The 12,842-nt window shown below is 46.7% G+C and overlaps 1 long non-coding RNA gene across 3 annotated transcripts in view; it reads left to right on the forward strand.

Annotated features, from left to right (window-relative positions):
- Positions 1–9,422: 9,422 nt before the first annotated feature.
- Gm13846 overlaps positions 9,423–12,842 on the forward strand; it is a 92,079-nt gene continuing 88,659 nt past the window's right edge. For all 3 annotated transcript variants that reach the window (XR_001785212.2, XR_001785210.2, XR_868941.3), the window contains exon 1: positions 9,423–9,995. This is a non-coding gene — a long non-coding RNA (predicted gene 13846). The remainder of the gene's footprint in view (positions 9,996–12,842) is intronic.

Consider the following 12,842-nt stretch of genomic DNA (forward strand, 5'->3'; position numbering starts at 1 on the left):
CCATGTGGGTGCTAGGAATTGAACCCAAGTCCTCCGGAAAAGCAGCCAATGCTCTTAACCACTGAGTCATCTCTCTCTCCAGTCCCTGCAATTAGTTCTTGAAGATGTGGAAACATCTTATTCTTTTTACATTTATATCTATGCAGTGGGCATGGATGCAGCGTATCTGTGGTGTGATACTTTCCTGAGGAGGGAGAAAGCAAGAAAGTCAGCTGTCTATACAGACTCTTTAGGAGGGCAGTCATGAAGAACCCAGAACTGAGATCTGTGGTGTGGATCCTTTCACGCAGTCAGATGGGCTGGGATGGATGGATGGATGGATGGATGGATGGATGAATCTCAAGCCTCCTTGTTTCTGAGCTTTAAGGTCCTCTCCTGTCTACCTCAGCCTGGGTAAACAGAGCCTTGTTATTCTAGGCACAGGAGGTATTTAAAAACTCGAAGCTGCATGGGGAGCAACTCAGGGTAAAAGGACTAGGTCTAGGCTGGGAAGTCCCTGAACTCTCAGTGATTCTCAACTTTCCTAATGCTGCCATCCTTTAATACAGCTCTTCATGTTGTGATGATCCCCTCCCCCGAAACGATTAAATTATTTTTCATTGCTACTTCATAACTGTCATGAATAATAAGGTAAATATTTTCAGGGATAGTTGTCAAAAGGGACACGACCCACAGGTTGACAGGTTCTCCCCATACTATGGCAACAAGACTAGGATATCAGAGGATAAAAGCCAACCTTCAGGCCTGAAGTGCCACTGCCCATTCTTGGGGAGTCCCTGCAGCACCTGTGTATCTTGATGGCTACACAGAGATAGGAGAGTCTCAGGCCTAAGGGAAGGGCCGACTCTGAAACAGCAAGTCTTGCGTTGGGTGGGTGGCACCAAGTGGGAGTTGGCAGCTGCGGGCCACCTGCTGGGTACCAACCTGTTTCCAGGGACACCAGGGTCCCTACGAGGGGAATCACGTGTGTCAGGCCCACCCTGCAGGCATCCTGATAGGAGAAGCCAGGACAGACCCGAGGTGGGTGGGACAGGCCAACACAGGAAATGCCTGCTGGGCCTAAAAATAGTGTGGGAGGGGACAGGAAACAGAAACTTTGGGCCAACATGGAAATGCTTTCTGAGCTGATCAGGAAATGAGGACTGGGGCGGTAGGGATCGCCACCACCCAGCTGCACTGCAGCCCCGCCCCCAACCCCTCTGCCTGGCTGAGTCTGTGCCTGGCTGGGGGTAGGGAAGGTTGCTTCCCAACGTCCTCTCCCTTTGTTTCGAAGCAGAGCCGTGTGCTGCAGAGCTGTAACCGCACGTAGATGTCATGCTGTACTTGGATGGCAGCCTGCTCTTCCCAGAACTGAGGTGGTGCCTGGGAAAGTGGGCCCAGCAGGGTGGTTCAGTGGGTAAAGGCACTTGGCGCCAAGCCCCATGGTCTGACTTCAATCGCTGGGACTCAACATGGTGGAGAGCCGACTCTTGCCAGTTGTCCTTTGACCTCCACACAACCCTGTTTTCCTCCCCCACATAAATAAATGTAATAAAAAATTTAAAGCTGGGGAAATAAACTCTGCAAGCAAGAAACTCAAGGGTCTTTGGGAAGGAAGAAATTGAAGGGTATTCAAAACTTCTCACAGTGAGGTCCTCTTGCCTGTGCAGTGAAGGCTTTGGGGTCCCCAGCCTAGACTGAACCCTAACCCAATCAGTTTAGACTCTGGAGTGGGATCAAACAACTGTGTGGAGGTCAGAGGATAATGTGGGGGAGGTTGGTTCTCCTGCTATGTGGGTAGATCCTGGGGACCAAACTCAGGTCATCAGGATTGGTGGCAAGCACATTTACCCACTTAACTATCTTGCCAGCCTCCAACTTTTTTAAAAATTAAATTAATTTTTTTATGTATATGAGCTTTTTTTGTCTGCATGTATGCATATATGACATGTGTGGGCCTGGTATCTGTAGAGAGCAAAGGGCACTGGGTCCCCTGGAGATGGAGTTAAAACTAGTTGTGAGGGGCTGGTGAAATGGGTCTGCTGTTAAGAGCAGTGGTTGCTCTTCCAGAGGTCCAGTGTTCAATTCCCAGCAATTGCATGGTGGCTCACAACCATCTACAGTGGTATCTGATGTCCTCTTCTGGCCTGCAGGTGTATGTGCAGCAGAACACTCATACACTAAATAAATACAATAAAAAACAAATAGAAAAGAAAAATAGCCGTGAGCCATGTATGAGTGCTAGAATCTGAACCTAGGTCCTCTGTAAGAGTAGTAATTGTTCCTGACTACCGAGCTGTGGGAGCCGCCCTCACATTCGCCATTACAAGATGGCGCTGACATCCTGTGTTCTAAGTGGTAAACAAATAATCTGCGCATGTGCCAAGGGTAGTTCTCCACCCCATGTGCTCTGCCTTCCCCGTGACGACAACTCGGCCGATGGGCTGCAGCCAATCAGGGAGTGACACGTCCTAGGCGGAGGATAATTCTCCTTAAAAGGGACGGGGTTTCGCCATTCTCTCTCTTGCACTCTTGCTCTCTTGCACTCTGGCTCCTAAAGATGTAAGCAATAGAGCTCTTGCTCTCTTGCACTCTTGCTCCTGAAGATGTAAGCAATAAAGTTTTGCCGCAGAAGATTCCGGTTTGCTGTGTTCTTCCTGGCCAGTCGTGAACGCGTGTAAGACCGAGCCATCTCTTCAGCCCCATTTTGTTCCTTTGTAAAGGATGTACTCTGTGTGTGTGTGTGTGTGTGTGTGACTTCAGAGGACAGAAGAGGGCATCAGATCCTCCGTAGCTGGACTTATATGCAGTTGTGAATCACACAACATGGGCGCTGGGAACTAAACTCTATCTTCTGCAAGAGCAGCATGCATTAACCACACTGAGCCATCCTTCCAGTCCCCCACTTTTTAAAAGCTGTTTAGGAGTGTAATTTTTATATGCTGCAGTCAGTTAGCACATTAGCATGGATGAAGTCTCAATCAATAGTTCACACTGGAGGCCTGAGCTTGGCTTCCTGCTAAGGTGTACAACAGTAGTATTGGGTGCACTTGAAAAAACACTGATCCAGTCTTCCATTCCCTGCGTCTGCTATCTCCAACCATATTGAGACCAAGTGTAAATTATCAGCGTTATGGCTACACAGGCATGCTGCACCTCTGAACTCCTCAGGGTTGTCGTTACAAAGACTGCTTGTTGTCAGTGTGCTTTGTGCTTTGGCTGGGCTCAGCCCATCCATGCGCATTCTGATTTCCAAGGCCCAGGATGGAACAATCCCGGGTCTGCTTGGAGTAACCCTGACAGCCCAGGGTCTGAGGGAAGACACATGGGTGATCCATTCCACCAGCTGCTAGGTGAGTAGCTAGTAAATTCATGCGGCCCTCAGGAGAGCAGCCTCCTGGCTGCTTGAAGAAGCAGACACCTCTGTCCTGTTTGCCCTTGAACCTAAGTGGTTCTGGGGTTTCAGTTTCTGGGTAGGTATGCTTTAGGACTCTGCAGCTCCAGCCACCGAGTTCTCCTCTACGTTCTCTGAGGCAGTCCTTCAGGTAGCTCTAGCTTGGATTTACTATGTAGCCCACAAGAGCAGCCTGATCCTTCCGCTTCTACCATACTGATGATACAGTACCAACTGTACCATTATGCCTATCTTATACAATACTGGGATTGAACCTAGGGCTTTGTGCATGCTAGGCAAGTACCTTACCCATTGAGCCACAGCCCCCACTTTATCCTGTTCTTTTCTGGCTATCCTGAGTTACTGCTTACGTGTTCCCGGTCTAAAGCCTCTCTAGAGCATGATGCGGTAGGGACAGCAGGTACTTCCTCCCTGAGTTCTGGAGGCTGCTGGGCCACTCTGTAATGTAGGGAATTGGCAGCCAGCTGGGCCCTGTGCCTGGAGGGTTGCCAGCGGGTCATAAACAGTGGACAGCCTAGGTTCAAGTGCCATCTAGAGTTGGAGTGCACTGAGTCTGGGCAACCTCCCCACCCCCACTTTGCCCAGGAGCAGGGACGGGATGAGCAGTAGGCCTGGTGCTCTACGCAGGGAGCTGGACAATCAAAGGCCACCCTAGCTCAGATGTGTGCCAGCAAAGACCATACCCAGGTAGTCATCTGACTCACAGACATTTCCTCTCCCGACTGTAAAGTCTCTAGACGGAGGTGAGTGGAGGACAGAGGAGAGAGCCACAGAGGTCTAGACTGACCTCATACCAGGTACCTGGTCTTTATCCCCCGCCCACTTGGACAGGACAGAGCCTGGGCCCTCCCTACTTAAATCTGTGGAGGTGACAGCATTGAGAGAGGAGAGTGACAAGAGGAAGCTGGACAGGTCCTAGAGTCTGCAAAGCTGCCCTGGTAGTAGTAGCAGAGCAGACGGAGGAGTTTGTGTTTTCTGTAAATCTGAAAGCTCTTTTTATTGACAGGTGGGATGGGTGGGAATCACATTCAGCCTGGATGGGAAAGCTCCAAGTGACCCTTCACTGGGCTCCCAGTCCTGTCCTTTACATCTTTTCTGACTCTGATTCATGGGACCTGTGGGTATTTTGCCTCTCTCTCTCTCTCTCTCTCTCTCTCTCTCTCTCTCTCTCTCTCTCTGTGTGTGTGTGTGTGTGTGTGTGTGTGTGTATGTGCCTTGTGTTCAAGGAAACTAAAAGAGGACATCCAGTCTCCTAGAACTGGACTTGGACTCTCAGATGTTTGTAAGCCACTGTATGGGTGTTGGTAACTGAACCCTGCCCCTGTGCAAGAGCAACAAATATTCTTAACCACTGAGCCAGCCCGAGCCCGAGCCCGAGCCTGAGCCTGAGCCCCAGCCCCAGCCCCAGCCCCAGCCCCAGCCCCAGCCCCAGGCAGCCCTTCTTGAAGGATGTCTGTGCTGTTTGTTTCCTTCCCCAAGCCAGAAACACAAAATCAAGCTTGTTTATGAATTTTAATTTTGTTTTCCGAACAGCAAGCAGCGTTAAAGGGGGCTAAACCCTGAGTGCATGGATCTAGAGTGTGTGTGTGGGGCCCTCTGCACTGCAGTGCTCTGTCCTGTAGTGATCAGCTGCTCATTACGTGTTCTGGATGGATGGAGGCTCAGTGTGGTTGTTCAGGTAAGATGCTCTATGGTGGGCAGAACTGGATGTTTATGCATTATGTGGCTACTTTGTAGTTCAAGAGTGCCTGGAGGAACTGACCCACTCATTTGCCTGTTTTATGTGACTCAAGAGCAGAGCTTTATCATTTGGAAATTCTTGTGGAGGCTTGGAGTTCTGAAGTCCTTGCATCTGGCCTCACTTTCTGTTGTATAAACAATTCGATAGAAGCCGAGAGCTCGCGTGGTTAAGGCGAGAGCCCCTTAGGAGCCATGTGATCCAAGCAAAGTGCTTCTGTGAGCCCCCATTTCTCCTTTTGTACAATGAAGAGAACATATCGCCCACCATCCAGGACAAGCTCAACAGCGTGTGTGCGTGGATCCTCTTTGAAAGCACAAAGCGCTGTGCAGAGTATTTTCCCTCCTGCCATCATTCAGCGTGACATTGTTTCCATGGGAAAGCCCGAGCTGCTTTATGACAATTGGATTTACAATGTAGTTTCCAGGAATGCATTTGTCTCTAAGCAGTCATTGGCCAAGAGCAACATAACCTGACCCAAGAATCAAATGCATCTGGGCTGTCGGCACAGAGGAACTGCTTAGGAGGGTTCAACAGGAAAAGAAAAGGAGAGAAAAAGACCTGTGGAGGTTGGGGAGCTCAACTTGTTCCACTCCACTTCCTATAATGGAGTCCTTGTATCCAGAGAGACAGGGAAAAGCAAGGAGTGTGCCTTCCATCCATTGTCTGTCTGTCAGCCTGTCAGTCAAGATACTATATATTTATCATCTATCTATCATATCTATCATCTATCTAATCTCTATCTATCTATCATATCTAATCTCTATTATCTATCTATCTACCAACCATCTATTGCTTCCCCTCCCCCCTTCTCCCTTCCCATCTATTTAAAATAATCATCTAATTTATTTGTAGAAGCTGTTAAATTCTGAATATTAGGCTAGGTTGCAGGTTGGTGACCAAGAAGAATAACAATTATAACCCAGGGGCAGTCTGCTGGGAAGAATTCCCTCTGGCCTGGGCAGGTGAGTCTTTGCTGAACTCAGTCCTTTGACTACCTAGATGAGGCTCACCCGTATCCCACGGGCTAATCTGCTTTATTCAAAGTTTTCTGACTAACATATTCATCTTATGTACAATATTCTCTTCCCCTAAACACTGATAGTATTTAGTGGAATATCTTGGCATGGTGGCCCAGCCAAAAATCCACTATCCCAGAGTTAGGGGTGTAGTTCAGTGGTAGAGCAAGTATTTAACATGCATGATGCTCTGTGATAGAGAATCAACATCAATAGAAGTCACTATGTGCCTTCCTCCTCAGCCCTTCCATCCGTCCTCTCCTCACAGGGCCTCAGCAGCCTCCTGGAAATCTCAGCATTTCTTTCTTCCTCATGTTTTCATAGGAAAACCTAGGTTTGTGCATCTCTATGGTAGGTCAAGGGACACTTTCCACTGAGGAGTGTGACCTTAGATTTACCAAGAACGATGAATTGTAGAATCCTTAGTTCTTACCCATCACATCTCCCATGAGAGATTATGTGGTATGTGGTCCAGGCACCATTTTTCTCTCTCTCTCTCTTTGTGTATCTCTCACCTGAAGCTTTCACAAATACCCTCAGCATATAGGTATGAGTTTGGGGCTAGGGTTAGACAATGTCTGAAGAGAGATAATGGGTTGTTAGCCACTGGCTAGCTCCTTTGAAGGTAAAACAGTAGAAGTGATTTCTTTTGGTGCTACCTGTCTTAGATGCCCAGGGCCAAGGGCACACGTATTGCCAGTCATTTGGATACTAAAACCCTTAAGATCTCTGTTGCGTGCGCCCAACTGGCCAGGAAGAACGATGCTGCAACAGGATCCTTCTGCACGCGTTTATTCAGTCCTGTTTCTTCTTGTTTATATCTCCCTTGTTTATATCTCTCTTGTTTATATCTCCCTTGTTTATATATCTTCCCCGAACCCTGGGCCTCTCACTCTTTTATACTCTTAGTTCACATCCACGCACAGCAGGCCATGCCACCTCACCAGGCACGCAGCTTCAGCTAATCAGGGCAGCAGGGGCATATCTCCATCAAAATGGATTCACCGGTATCCTGGTACACCTGCGCAGCTCTCAAGATGTTTGTGGCTTATATGAGGAAGTCAGGTGCAAGTCATATGATTTAGCTGCAGTCCCTGGTGCCTTTGGGACTGCTGCCACACCCGCTCCTCACAGATCTCCAGAGACCTGGCAACCTAAGGGAATATTCACAGAGAGTCCTTCAAGTACATCATGGCCCAGAGACCATGAAGTAAGATCTTGTGTTTTCCTTTATTCTCTGCCCCCACCCTCACCTCCAATTCCCCCGGGACTTGAAGAAGCCATAAAGGTGGCAGAGGAGGGACAACTGTGCCAAGAGAAAAAAGAGGGAGCTAGCCTGACACTGATGGCTCCTCTGTGATGACTGGGCAGTGGGAGACAGAGCTTTTGACTTTGTGAATGTGTCTCCTTCCCTCTCCATGGTGATGTCAGAGTGAGTTTCTTCACTGCAGTGTTACTGGGCCCAGCTGGGTGACTTAGCATTGGGATGTTAGCTTGTGTCACATGCATTAAGGTTTGTAATGTGTTGCAACTGGGATGCAATTCCTGCCCTTCTCCTGTCATCGGAGAATCTAAAAACATCTGACACTAAGCCCAGAATCATCAAGTCACACAGCTGACCCCCTGAACAGCGAGCAGTTTCTCATCTCTGTGTCACCGAGTCCTGGGAGCTTGATTAAGCAGTGTTGTTATGACAATGAGGGGCAGATCAAAGGATTATAGGCATGTGCCACAGTGCCAGGCCTTAACCCATCCATGAATGAAGGTGTGTGCAGTTGAGAGCTCTGCTTGTATGGAGGGACCTCAGTACCAGCCTTTCACCTTCCAGAGCCTGGCTCCCTATGCTTGGGTAGAGGCAAATGCTGGCTGCAGGAGGAACAGGCAGATGAACCATCCTGGATTCAGGGGGGCAGCAGCTTCCAATCTTACCCTGCTCCCATGCTTCCTGGCCCTACTTGCCTCCTAGGACCTTGGAATCCTTCTTACTTTTTGTAGTGAGTTCAGCTAGCTGTACTTTGAATCATTAAAAAAAAAAAAGTTCCCAGTCTTTGTATGTCTTTCTATCCTCATCTTTCCGGATCTTCCAGTCGCTCGACCCTTCTTTTTGTGAATGTTTGCTTCTTGCACAGAAGGGAGCAGTGGGCAGAGAGCAGAGTGGACCATGCTAATCAGCAGCCCATTTCTTTGGGTGAAGAGCAAGCTCCTATCTCAGTCTTCCTCACCTTCTACTTGGAAGAATTTTGAAAAATGACGTGTCTTGCAGCTTATCATATGGACACTTTAAAAATAAATGCAAGTAATTGTAGAAGGTAATTTCCAACATATCTGAAACATTTCCACTTAAAAATTAGATGATTCCAAGCGATCAGAAGGCCTTAGTGATTTTCCTAACAGCCCTCATTTGTTAGAAAGCGTACACGTGACGTCTTTAAAAGTTTGAAGCGCGACATCATTTTTCTCTTTGAACTAATGTTCCTAGTCCACTCACCCCTGAGCAACTTCGCCCTGATGTAATGCTTTGCCTTTGAAAGTGTTTTATTGATCATTCCCCCATACTTCACAGAGATCCAAGCATGTTTGTGAAATTAAATTTCATTCCCTGTGATCATAAATCCATAAGTGTGGAATGCATTTCTTCCAGATTGAATTATTTTGGGCAATTATTACTAATAGTCGATTGATCAAAAACAACTATAAGCTTTAATTAAAACGTAGAAATGCAGCTTTCCAGTTGATGAATTTAGGTCAAGGGCTTGAGCTGGACAGTGTTCAGTATGCGCCCTGTGCCCATGTTTTTGTCTTTACGGACTTAAGCACTGAGTGACTTGTTCCTACGCGTAACAGGGTTGGAAGAGGAAGGGATCTTTGTTCTCTTGTGTTTGGTTCCTTACATTTCTTCCAAACCTCATCATGATCGAGCTTGTTAATTTGCTTATTAATATTTATTTTTAGTCACAACTTCATTTAGTCAGCAATTGATTAGGCGCTCTTACAATGTTGGGGAAAGCAAAGAATTGAACAGTCATGTGACTTGCAAAAAGGAAATGAAATTGTGATTTTTCTCACCATGGAAAACAGTGGTTCAAAAGTAGAGCAATTGCCAAGCGTGTTCAAGGCCCTAGGTTTGATACCTAGCATTATGCAAAGGAAAAACAAAACAAAACAAACAGTTGCTGTTTGTTGAGTGGCTCGAGGTTTCCAAGTCTGGGGAGAATGCAGCCCAGGGCTGTCCTGCAGAGATAAGCTTTAATCTTCAACGGAAAGAGGAGACCCTTGAGGGAGAGGGCCCTGCTGGAGGTGTCAGGAGGGAGACAGACTTTTTTGAGGCTTGCACTTGTAGGCTGATCTGAAGTGGACATTTGATCCCTTTCAGAATTCTAGTCCTGCTGACCTTCTGCTCTGCTTTTGAGCCCCAAGTCCAAGGTAGGTTTCCTGGAAGAAGAGACTTTTGCAGCTGGATCGGTAGAATGGGGCCTCGTGTGTCCTTACTTTGCCCAGCAGATTAAAGGTGAATAGTGATTGGCTATGTGCATGGGTATCTTAGTGGTGTAGGTGCCTCGCTTAGTGAATCCACAGATCAACTCCATGGGATATTAATTCTTACAAACCCTTACTTGTAGGTGAGAAGCTAAGGCTTAGAGGGACCTAACTGTCTTTGGTCACACAGCTGGTGATTGATAGATCTGTAGATTGAACTCTACGGAATTTATCTAATATCAGGGCTAAGGGGGCATAAGCCGACTTTGTCAATAGGTGCAAGTGAGAAGCAGCGAAGAAGGTCTGGAGGTGGCTCCCTGACTTACCTTTTCATCAGAAGAGGGGACAGTAGGACAGAACTCCTCAGGTAATTGAAAATAACACGATACAAAATGAACTGGTCTACTTGTCTCAGTCCTAGTGTCACCTACGGTGACCAGGATGATGTTGATAATGTCGATGATACTGATAATGGTGGTGATAACAGTGCTGGTGCTGCTGATGGTGGTGAGGATGTGGATGTGATGACGATAGCCTTCATAGTGATGATGATGATGTCATTAATCTTGATCAACAGAGGTGGTGAGGACAACAGTAATTATAGCAACTACATACTACTTTCCATTACTGGGTATGTGTGTATGCGTGTGCACCACACATATGTGTGTGTTCATGTGTATGTGTATGTGTGTGCATGTATGTGCATGTAGATCCTCAAGTTCAATGCTGAGTGCCTTTCACCACACATATATGTGTGTTCATGTGTATGTGTGTGCATGTATGTGCATGTAGATCCTCAAGTTCAATGCTGAGTGCCTTTCCTTGATCACTCTTTACCATTATTTATTATATTTTGATGGTTTTGGTTTTTTTTAAAGATTTATTTATTATTATATCTAAGTACACTGTAGCTGTCTTCAGATGCACCAGAAGAGGGTGTCAGATCTCATTATGGATGGTTGTGAGCCACCATGTGGTTGCTGGGCTTTGAACTCAGGACCTTTGGAAGAGCAGTCGGTGCTCTTAACCACTGAGCCATCTCTCCAGCCCGGTTTTGGTTTTTTAAAGGATCTTGTTTGTGTGTTTATGTGTATTATGTTTGCATGACTATCACATACACGTGCTTGTACATGTCTTTATGTACAAGGAAGCCAGAAGGGGGTGTCAGATCCCTGGAAGATGAAGTAGTTACAGGCATTTGTAGGATGCTCAGCTTCTCATGTAGGTGCTGGGGCCTCACAATGGTTAGATTTAGATGTCAACTTGTCACAACTTAGGATCGTCTGAGAAGAGAACCCCAGTTAAGGGATAACCTAGATCAGGTTGGCCTGTGGGTACTTCTGTGGGGTTTGTCTAAACTATCAATTGTTGCAGGTAAACCTTGTCCATTGTAGGCAGCACCACTCAATAACCATGAGCAATGTTAAGAGTGAAGGACATTTGGTGAGCACTTGGCAGAAGCAAGCAAGCATGCACACAACATGGGCAGATTAATTTTTCTCAATTATTGACTGGGCATGTGGTGTGACCAGCTGTCTTAGGTTCCTGCCTTGACTTCCCTTTAAAAATAAGCTGTAACTTGTAATTGTAAACCAAACAACCCCTTCCTGCCTGCAAGCTGATTTTGGTCAGGGTGTTTAATTGCAGCTTCGGAAATGAAGCTAGAACAGATACAAACCCTGGCCCTCAGGATTGCACATCAGGTGGGCTGAGGTGCCGAGCCATCCTTCTGTCTTCTGTCCTTTATTTTATTGTTTTCACTGGACCCAATGCGCATCAGTTTAGGCTGAGCAGCCAATGAGCTTCAGGAATCCATCTCCTGCCCTGTGCTTGGTTTGCAGGTGTGTCATCACACCCAGACTTTATATGAATTCTGGGATCTTATGAAGGTTCTTATGCTTGTATGACAGGCACTTACTGACTGGACCACCTGCAAACAGTAGCATCCTACCTTGAGACACTTCCATCTCTAACTCTCTGCTTCGTCTGGATCTTTTATCTGCTTACTTTGTTAAGCATTTTCTTCCTAACACCTCTAGCTGCTTGATGCTTAAATAATCTTCCCTCTGTTGTCTCTTCTCCAGTGATGACTCCCATGGGGTCACCATGCCCTCGCCACTCTCGTCTTAATATGATATCATCGCTACTGTGCCTTTTAACATATGCATCCCATATGTTAAAAATTTATCACCATCTTCCAGATGCAGTTTGGCCAGGGCAGGATGCTGTGAAATCACTTTCCTCTGGTCTGTGGATGCCATCTGAATATTTCTGGGACATCAGCATGCATAGATGCTGATTCAAGTCTGCTGCCACCCCAGACTCTCTTCTTTTCCTGCATTTTGATAATTGACAAGTTGTGACCTTGATGATGGAACTTCGCAGCTATCTCTGTAGAATTCTGCCGTGATGTCTGCAGCCCACGTTCTGGCCTGATAAAGGGATTTGAACTCTGACTCTCCTCCTTTGGCAGGACAAAGCTAATGATGGGCAAAGGGTGGCACAGGGAAGAGTGGGGATAGTGTTGTGAACTTACCCCAGCCGCCAGGCCTCTAACTCTTTAAGGGTTCTCTTGCCTAACAGTGATCACATGCATTATTTAGGGATAGGTGTGTGTGTGTGTGTGTGTGTGGCTAGACTTGTTTCATTTATTTGTTGCCTGCTAAACTTCATGTTATGATATGATATGATATGATCCAATGGAGGGAAATCTCAGCAGTTCTGTCAGATGCATAGCCTTAGCAGACATGACAGCAGAAAGAGTCATGAAACTCTCTTGTGGGGATGCCCAGTTCCCACCCGTTGGCTTCTCTTTAGGCTCTGGTTATTTTATGAATTATAGATGTATTGTCATTTTAAGGGATACTTTGGAAAGGGAGGAAACTTGAATAAAGAAGAGACCATGGGGAGAAGAGGGGCAGAAGGAGCCCCTATAGAAGAGGAAGGAGCAGGAGGGAGACCGAGCACTACCATGGACTAACGGCCAAGAGAATGTGGCCCAGAGGGCTGTCCAACTGGGTTAAGAGCAGCCACGATAAAACACAGTAAATAATAATGGGATTATCTATAAGAGGTATACTCTAACAACATGGAGGATAGACAGATGCCCAGCTATTTTGTTGCCTAGGGCATATTAAAATGTATAGTCTCTATGTATGTCTTTCATCTGGGAGCATAAATGTTCAAAGGCATGAAGAAACCCTTGCCAGGTTAA

The sequence above is a fragment of the Mus musculus genome, chromosome 6, assembly GCF_000001635.26.
Source record: "Mus musculus strain C57BL/6J chromosome 6, GRCm38.p6 C57BL/6J".
NCBI classification, from domain to species: domain Eukaryota; kingdom Metazoa; phylum Chordata; class Mammalia; order Rodentia; family Muridae; genus Mus; species Mus musculus.